This window comes from Otolemur garnettii, unplaced genomic scaffold (genome assembly GCF_000181295.1).
Source record: "Otolemur garnettii isolate 467f Iridium unplaced genomic scaffold, OtoGar3 scaffold00131, whole genome shotgun sequence".
Lineage (NCBI taxonomy): Eukaryota > Metazoa > Chordata > Mammalia > Primates > Galagidae > Otolemur > Otolemur garnettii.
In genome coordinates this window covers 5,293,828-5,303,981 of record NW_003852526.1, presented here as the reverse complement: position 1 = coordinate 5,303,981, position 10,154 = coordinate 5,293,828, and positions in this window count along the sequence as shown.

The window sequence follows — 10,154 nt, the reverse complement described above, 5'->3', positions numbered from 1 at the left end:
GGCTAATCTTACTGGAGTTAGATGATATCTCAAAGTAGTTTTGATTTGCATTTCTCTGATGATTAAGGATGGTGAGTATTTTTTCATATGTCTATAGGCCATGCACCTATCTTCTTTAGGGAAATTTCTTTTCAAATCCCTTGCCGCCCCGAGATGGGATCATTTGTTCTTTTCTTGCTAATACATTTGAGTTCTCTATGGATTCTGGTTATTAAACTTTTGTCAGAGACATAAGCTGCAAATATCTTCTTCCATTCTGAGGGATGTCTACTTGGTTTACTTACTGTGTTCTTGGCTATGCAGAAGCTTTTTAGTTTGATCAGGTCCCAAAATTGTATTTTTGACATTACTTCAACTGCCCGAGGGGTCTTCCTCATAAAATTTTCGCCCAGGCTGATTTCTTCAAGTGTTTTCCCTAAACTTTATTCTAGTATTTTTATAGTTTCTTGTATTCAGTTTAAATCTTTAATCCAGTGAGAGTCTATCTTAGTTAATGGTGAAAGGTGTGGGTCCAGTTTCAGTCTTCTGCAGGTAGCCAGCCAGTTTGCCCAGCACCATTTGTTGAATAGGCAATCTTTTCCCCACTCAATGTTTTTAGGTGGCTTGTCAAAGATCAGGTAACGGTCAGTAGCTGAATTCATCTGTTGGCTCTCTATTCTGTTCCATACATCTACCTTTCTGTTTTTGTGCCAGTGCCATGCTGTTTTGATCACTATCAATTTATAGTATAGTCTGAGGTCTGGTAGCATGATTTCTCCGGCTTTGTTTTTATTTCTGAGTAATGTCTTGGCTATTCAAGGTTTTTTCTGATTCCATATAAAATGAAGTATTATTTTTTCACACTGAGCTGTCAATTCCTGCCTCTGCCTGCCCGCTTTTGTCTCAGCTAGGATCCCCTGTGGCCAGCTGCATTTCAGCCTCAGTAATGCAGAGCTCTGACACAGCCCCTCCCTGGAAGTCTGCCTGCTGCACACATATTCTAGTCCCCATGCTCCTTTACTCACATCCCAGACCCGTCCACCAGTAGCTGCCAACAGAGAAGGTGCCTGGCTTCCTCTGGTTGCCCAGAGAAACAGGGGGTGGCTTGTCTGTCCAGGATAGCTGCCCCAAGGGGCATGAGCCTTATTATTGCTGCTGCTGCTGCTGTTGTTCTATGCCTGGGGGCACTGCCACTGCTCCTGAATAGTTCCCTCTCTGCTGACCATCCTTTCCTTACTCCCATGCCACAGAATCAGCACAGCCAAGCAAGGGCCCTTCCCCTGTCCACACCTCTCAAGAGAATGCCCAAGATTCTGGACTCCATGCGGGACAGGCTTCCACACCTCGAGGTGAGAGTGGAGGCAAATGCTGAAAGTTCAGAGTTGCAGGTAGAGAGTATATACAGTTTTATACAGTTTTATGGCTGGCAGGAGAGTGCCATGGCACCCTAGTACTTGTAGGAGGTCCAGTTTATTAGAGAGTCTCTCCCGTGGGATGGAATAGGAGGATATTTGGACTCTGCTTGCTTGTTTATATGGAGTTTACTGCAAGCCCTTCTCATAGGGGAGGGGACTCCCGTCTGCCTGGTGATGGATCAGTACCTTTTGTTTGTATCTCTGGGGTCGCAGCTCACCTCAGCAGGGATGTTATGCATTCTTCACCTTCTCTCTTGTCCAAACCATTGGCTTACTTGCTAAACTTCTGTATTTTAACTTTCCTTCTGGACGGGAGCCTCTGTGGAAAGCTGGCTGCAGTCCACCATCTTACCTCCACCCTCTCACTTAGTTCATTTTTTAAGCTAATATATGTTTTAATGTATTTAAGGTCTGGAGATATTGGCTACATTTCATTTAGTATTTTTTGATATGCAATAATTTGCCTAAATTTAAAGTGGTATCTCTACAGTACCTTGGTTGTCCCATGTACACAGACCACCAACATCACTAGTTGTCTATTTTAAAAAGAAAAAATCTTGGTTAGTATAAACTATATGTATTTCAGTCTTAATAGTTGTGAGTATTAAGGAAGGGATGGTTTGTGAGTAGCAAATTTAAGAGATGATTTTTTTTTTTTTCTGAAAGAAAAAAAAAGGGCAGAATTCCCCTGGATATTTGTTCCCAGCTTGCCTAAAAATGCCAGTTCTGTGCACATTGATCTGAGTGCCATTCATTCAGATTCTAGAATCCTCAGCTCCTGTGATCAAGTATACAAATATTGCCTCTGCTGTTGCTTTCCTCATTCCACCTACTCCAGAGATTGACTCAGAGCCTTTAGCACCAGATGTAGGCAATCCAAAGACTTCAGAGGAATTCTTTTGCCAAATATATATTTTGCAAATATAGCTAATCAATCATTCTTTTTGTAAATACAACCACAAGGTGACTACATGTTTTCTGCCAATTTTCTTCTTTCATTCAATGTAATCTGAAAAGTTGTTTGATGACAGGAAAATTGCTATGGGAGACCCTTTGTATATTTCTAAATATCTAGGATGGGGATAGGACCCATCTGCAAGTATACAGGCCCTACTGTTTAAAAACATATATGAAGCTAATTTTCCATCTTCAGTTATCCATTTGCTTTAAATTTACATAGAGTCAAATCCTCAAAATATAGAGAGAACAGAGAGTGCAGAATGTACTCCCCAAAGTAGATATACCAAATTAATAAAAGCATCTTATTCTTTTGTGTGGACATAGAATAGCAGGATTTGCAAGATAGTATTTGAAGATAACACAAAGATAAATGAAAAATCCTTCCATTTTTATTTACCATTGTGTTTCAGAATACTTAAAGGAGGTCAAGCAGGTTTTCGGGAGTGAGTAATAAATAAACACAGTCATTGACTTCATGAGGTACCCACCTGGGCCATGGACCAACTCACTGTCTCTGAGAATAACCCCTGTGAATGTAATGAGGTAGGCCTCTGGAAGCTCTACTTTACTACGTGATTCTAATGGACTACACATCTGGGTGGAGCTATTAGGACACCAATTCAAACTGCTCAGTTTCTCTCTCCTGAAATCTGTAATTTGGCCAACAAGGCATCCATCCATCCACATGCACAGGAGAGTACAACTGAGAGACATGTGAGTCATGGTTTCCCAAAGCCCAGCTTCATTTCTGTCCTTCCTTTTCATGCATTATAAACCTCCTTTCTGTTTTTCTTAATCTAGTCAAACTTGGTTTCTGATCCCCTTCTCTAATACAAAGAAGATCAATGGATATTAAAAAGAAAAGAGCCTTGAATATGTGCAGACACCAAAGAATTATATTAAAGCCATTTTCACTAAGGTACATCATTTGGGAATTACAGATACTTCCTCTGCCACCACCTACAAATTCTTCTCACTCTCATCTCATCTTTACTTTCCATATTATTCCAGAAAGTATAAAATTGATTATCACATATTAGAGTATCATGACTTAGCTGAGCAATGCAGAGTAAGTTGACCTATCTTACACTTTGGAAAGAAGTAAGTAAACATAATGGTTTCTATTAGCCAATAAGCCGGCTTTGTTTTGTGCTTTCAACTTTTATTTTTATTATTTTTCTTAGTCCTTAAGTGCTGACTAGAATTCCCACATTGTACATTAATTTTGGAGAGAAAGCTTGTTAAAGAAGGCACACTATTTTTCTTTAAGTCTAAACAAGTGGAATGACCTTCACAATAGGGAATTGGGAAAATATGTTCTTTCCTTCTAAACATCTCTGCACATCTGTAGCATGCTGGTACACAGTAAATGTTAAAGATCTGTCACAGATACTGCATGGTGGTAATATGCCTTACTAAAGGGGAAGAAAAGAACCTGACAATCACCAGTAGTAGAAGCAACAATGAGGGTGTCAGAGTCAGCCCAGGGGTTCTGGCTCCTCCATGCTTTAGGTCTCCCAACAGCCAGGCCAGTGCCCTCGTGCTGCCCTCGGGGCACTCCACCACTCTCCTCCGTCAGCCATTATGATTTAAGTTTCCAAAGACTTCTTCCTGCCCTCTCGCTACATTAAATCTTAGTTTCTTAGTCCTGATTCTATTTTTGCTGTGATTCCCTCACCTTATTCCACCAATGATGTAAGGAAGTTTATAAGAGTATATTTTTAAAATTAGGAAATGTTTATTAATTAAGAATCAGATCCAGAAAAATGTATTTAACAGCAAGAATGATACCCCTACTCCAATTTCTTCAGAAACTAAAGAGAAATATAGCAGCTTGTCCAAAATATCTCATTAGATCAAAAATATGGCTAGACCAAGCCCTAAAGGAAAGAGAAATAAATAGTTAAGCTCTGTGTTACCTAGGTCTTCATTACTTGAAGTGTAATACATGTCTCCAAGCCTCAGAGGTTGGTCTCCCTGAAGATCTACCCTCCATTCCTCAGCAGCACATTTCTCCAGACCCGACTTTGCCAATCTACATGGTAGTAGAATATCATGGAACTTCTACCAGGACAGTCCAGGATATATTTTGGCATAGTCCAGTGCATGTGGTCTTTCCAAGTTTGGCTTCTTTAGAGTTCAAACTGTGATCTTGATGTTAAATTTGTCTGATGTCAAATCAGTAAGTAATGGAACACATACATACAAAAGACATAACCCCCCCCAAAAAAAATTAGGATTTAATATAAATTAAATCAACAATTGCTCATTTAATAATTTTATATGACAATCACTACCTAAATACATCTTATATATTCTCTCAGTATTGTTTACATCTATCTTTAGATAGGTAACATTTTCTTGGCACTCTCCATAGGTAGCTTATCTTCCCCCAGGTCACGTCATTGTCCAGGAAGGCTACCAGAACCCTTGCTATCATATCTGTATTCTAATAAGGAGAGGGTTACAAAGAAGGGCATACCCACTTTTGCTAAAATACTTTCTAGAAGTTATATGTGCTACTTTTGCTTGTATCTTCCTGGATATAACTTCAGCAAGAGAGTCTGAGAAGTGGAGCCTTTGTTATAGGTAGACATCTACCTTGCTAAAGAGTGAGAGTTCTACATATACTGCTAAGGAAGAAAAGGACAATTAATAGTCTTTGCCATGGGAGGAGTTTCCCAAAATTGATCTTTAAGAGGACATAACACTGAGGACCAATTTTCTCCTTAATTTTATGTACCATAAACAGAAAACCTGGAAATGAGTAAGTGGAGTTTGACGCTTCTGCTCTATACACACAGATGGCCAATATTTACTGGAAAAGTAGAAGAGAGAAATGCAGAGAAAAATTTCCACTGTTACTAAACTAGCCATATACACATGTCACCCTTCTCTAAGGAGACAAAACTGGTACATCTAAAAGAACCAAGTGTTTCTAGACACTAGGGCTTGGGACATATGAATAAATATCATAGTGGGCCTTTGTATAGGATACAGGAGTCCTGTAACATCAAGACCTTGTTGCTTTATCCAGTTTATTAAATGGAAAAACATTAGCTTAACTCTATTCAACTAAGATATAAATGAAAAGTAACATACTTTAACATACTAAAATGCTCGTGTGATGGGAAAGAAGAGCTTTATGGTTTCCCTTCAAATGATGCACCCTAAAATGTACACCAAGTGTACACATTAAAGTCACTGTGATGGAAAGGTCCAAAATGCAGACTTCCTTCTCATCCTCTTCATCTAATTCAATTTTCATCACTCCCAAGGTCTTATTTGACTTTGCTAGCTCTCATTTATCTTCTACTTCTCTGAAATCTCCACTACAATTAGCCTGTGTCAGGTGGCTTAACAATATATGCTATCTGCTAATGTTTCATGCAAACTTAGGTGCTGGTGGACACAGGAGTCTTGGGTCTCTTTGCAAACCTCCATGGTCTCTAGAGTGCTAAGTGCTTAATAAATACTTATTGAATAACTGATCCTCCTTTTGTGTTAGAGCCTAAGATAGTGCTTTGTACCTGAGTGTAGTTAAAATGAGTCCATTTGATGAGTTAAAAAAGAGAGAGAGATAAGGTGTCCATGACAAAGTAGAAAAAAAATGTGTGTATCCCCTATAATGAATAAATATAGTAAAATACTTACCTGCAGGTTATTACTGGTGTTGTGTGTATGAGTGCATATGCATGCACATTTGAAGCATGTACAGTTCTAATGAGTAGGCATTTATGTGCTGTAATTTGAAAGACACTTCTTGGTTGCCATGAAAAATTTATATTCTCATTGCATTTGCTTTCAAGTTTCATTATTAAAGTCAAAAAGTTTGAACAAGAAAGAAGGAACACTGTCTCTCGCCAAAGGTTCATTAAAATGCACATTATTTTGAAGCCACTCTTAGCTATTTCTGGTAGGTAATAAGATTATCAGATTAACTAATAGACAAACTGAAGGAAGGCCAGACTTCTAGAGGGGATTAAAAAGAAGGAAATGGCTTCAGATTTAAACCTTGCCTCTTCAAAACCATTTTGAATCCACTCAATAAGGTTAAAAAAAGGCAGAAAGCAAAAATAAGGAGCACTTCCCAATGCCAAGAGGGAACTCTGCATTCCTGGCATTCCCCTATCTGAAAGACAGATCTGGCTACACCTCTGCAGATCCCAAGTGGGCTAGGAGCCAAATTGAACACAGTAGCTCTAGTCCAATCCTCTCATTTCACTTTTTGATTGTACAAGTCAGAAGGTGAGTTAGTAGAAGAAATATCAGGAGGACAATCATAGTCCTTTTATTCCCAGTCTAGTGTTTTTTCCAATATACTCTTGATTCCGGAAAACATAAGTAACCAAACTAACTTTTCCCTCTCCATTTTTCACAAGGCACCATGGTCAGCTTGTGAGGGGCAAGGACCCTGAATCTCAAGTGTCTTAAGTTCAAATCCTCTATACCCTACCTACTAGCTGTGTAATATACTGGGCAAATCATTTACTTGTGGCTCTCAATTTTCCTATTTACAAATGGGAATAGCAGTACCCACCTCACAGAGTTATTGGGAGGATAAAATTATTATAAATCTATGCAAAGCCCTTAGAACAATAGACTAGTATTATAAGCATTTACTATCACAGTTATCCTTAATCACAGAGGTTCAGGGAAAGAGTATCATGGATAATTGAATTTTGAAAATCTTAAAACTAATGATTTATTCCAGTTTCCCTAATCCCAATGCTTGTATATCTGAGTAGCAGGCACTAAGTTTTAGCAGGCATCCTCAAATTATGGCCCAGGGGCCACATGCAGCCCGCCTAGGACATTTATCTGGCCCGCCAGGTGTTTTTGCCGCCGCTGCCTGTCCTGCTTAGCAGCTGACTGGTCCCCAGGGCCTGCAGTCCAGCACTTCAACGGTCTGAGGGACAGTGAACTGGCCCCCTGTTTAAAAAGTTTGAGGACTCCTGTTTTAGAGTGACTAAAACTTTATGACTTCCTTTTTTAACTGTTGATTAAATCAATGTCTGTCTTTCTTTTATAATTTTGAGCTGACAAATAAAAATTATATAGTTAAAGTGACAACATATTTTAATATATGAATATACTGTGGAATGCCCAAGTCAAGCTCATTAATATATGTTATCTCATATTCTTATATTTCTGTGATGAGATCATTTAAGATCTACTCTGTTAGCAATTTTTAAGTACACAATAATCTAATGCACTATGATTAACTATAGTAACCATGTTGAACAATAGATCTTCTGAATTTATTCTTCCTACCTGAAATTTTGTATTATTTGACCCAAATCTCCCCTATCCCAACCCACAGGTCATAGTAACCACCATGCTACTCTCTGCATTTATGTTTGACTTTTTTTTTTTCTTTTGTAGTTTCTGGTCGGGGCTGGGTTTGAAGCCAGCACCTCCGGCATATGGGGCCAGCGCCCTACTCCTTTGAGGCACAGGCACTGCCTGTGCCCTTATGTTTGACTTTTTAAAACTCCACACATGAAGGAGATCATAAGGTATTTGTATTTCTGTGCCAGGCTTATTTCTCTCAGCATAATGTTCTCCAAGTTCATCTGTGTTATTGCAAATGATAGAATTTCCCTCTTTTTAAAAGATAAATAGTATTCCGTTGTGTGTATACACTATGTTTTCTTTATCCATTCATCCACTGATGGACACTTAGGTTGATTATGTATCTTGACTATTGTCAATAATGCTGAAATAAACATGAAGTCAAGATAGTTCTTCGATGTACTGATTTCATTTCCTTGGGATATGAAAGTGGAATAATTGGATCATATGATAGTTCTATTTTTAATTTTCTGAAGAACCTCATACCGTTTTTCATAATGACTATACTAATTTACCTTCTCACCACCAGTCATGACCTGAGTGACCAGATGTATAACAAAAGATGCTTATATACTAATTTCTTGACAACTCTGGTCTCCATTCCAATTAGAAAAGCTTGTCTATATCAATGGAAAAATCTCTAAAAAGCCTGCAAATTTTTAGTATTTTCTGCAGGCTTTTAAACTAAAGATTAAAATCCCCATCTGTTCCAAAGCAGATGCTTTATCTTCCATTTTGTTTTTTCTAAACAACCAAAGCAATATTAGTAGCAGTGACAAACTCTGTGATGGACTCCAACTATCTCAATCCAAAGACTTTCTGCATTAAAATTAGTAGAAGTATTGTAGTAAAGTGGCTTTGTTCTTGGTCACTATTCTGGGGGAGGAGTGAGTAGCCCTGAGGGAGTGGGGTTTATTTCTTCAGTGTGTATTGGTGGGATTGCAAGCAAATCAACATCTTTGGGAAGAAGTATGGAGAATCCTCAAAGAACTCAAAATAGACCTTCCATTTGATCTCACAATCCCATTACTAGGTATTTACTCAGAAGAAAAAAAAAAATACCATAAGGAAATTTGCACTAGAATGTTTACTGAAGCTCAATTTACAATCACCACCTTGTGGGATCAACCCATAAATGGATTAATAAACTGTGGCATATGGATACTATAAAATACTATTCAGCCATAAAAAGTGTAGACTTTACATATTTTGTATTAACCTGGATTGAGTTGGAGGATATTCTCCTTATCAAAGTATCACAAGAATGAAAAATCAAGTATCCAATTTATTTAATACTAATATGAAGCCAGTAGATGAATAAATATATACCAACACAAGCAAAAAACTCAATTTAATTCAAGTTTTAAAAGGGGAGGAGGGTAGGAGGTCTTGAAAGAGGGAGGAGGATTGGTGTGCTCTCAACTAATGGGCACAATGTAAGGGTATATGGCATACCTCCTAGGTGAGGGGTACAACTACAAGGATCTTACCTAACAAATACAAACATTGTAACCTAATCATTTGTACCCTCATATTAATCTGAAATTTAAAAATGTGTATATATACATATGTATCTATATATTTTCTTCATTGTGAAGGTGGTAGATGTCAGCAAAGACTGGGTCCAGCCAAAACTGCAAGTCAGAAGGACATTCTCTGAAAAGAATGACGATGGATTAGGAATGTGGAAGAGGGTAAAGTGCCCTAGACACTGGATGTTAGACATTACGGCTACATTTCTGAATGCTGGGACATGCTCTGTGTATCTGGATGGCTTATGAATCATGTGAATATATTACATAACCTACTGTGGTGCGCATTTTTAGCTTTTATCAAACTCATTAGAAGCAGCCAAATGGGATGAATGTCAGGAGATCTTATGGAGGTTCTAAATGTTTCTAATAAATATATATACTCTCACAGGACAAGTTTTTATTTTTTTAATCTCCTTTCTTAATTCAAAACTTAAACATCATTCTTGAAAACCAATGTTTCATGCCTGTAGTCCCAGTTACTCGGGAGGCTGAGGCAAGAGAATCGCTTAAGCCCAAGAGCTGGAGGTTGCTGTGAGCTGTGACGCCACAGCACTCTACCAAGGGCAACCAAGTGAGACTCTGCCTCTAAAAAAAAAGAAAAACAATGCTTCATATAACAAAACAGTCTAAACTTTGGGGAATAAATAATTTCATTCTCTAAAACTTCCAATTTTGTGGAATTAATAAAAAATTAAAGTTCTAGGGTTAACTTCGGATTTTCAGGAAATTCTGAAAACTTTTCCAGGAAATTGAGCAGCATTTCCCAAACTTCAGACCATAAATATCTCATGGTCACTAGGTATGGTATGTCCTCTTCAGGGTATGAAAGATAAATAAGCAGAGAACATGATGAGATTCAAATTAGACTTTCATTTTTAGGTATTCAATTAATATATGTAATGTTTCACCT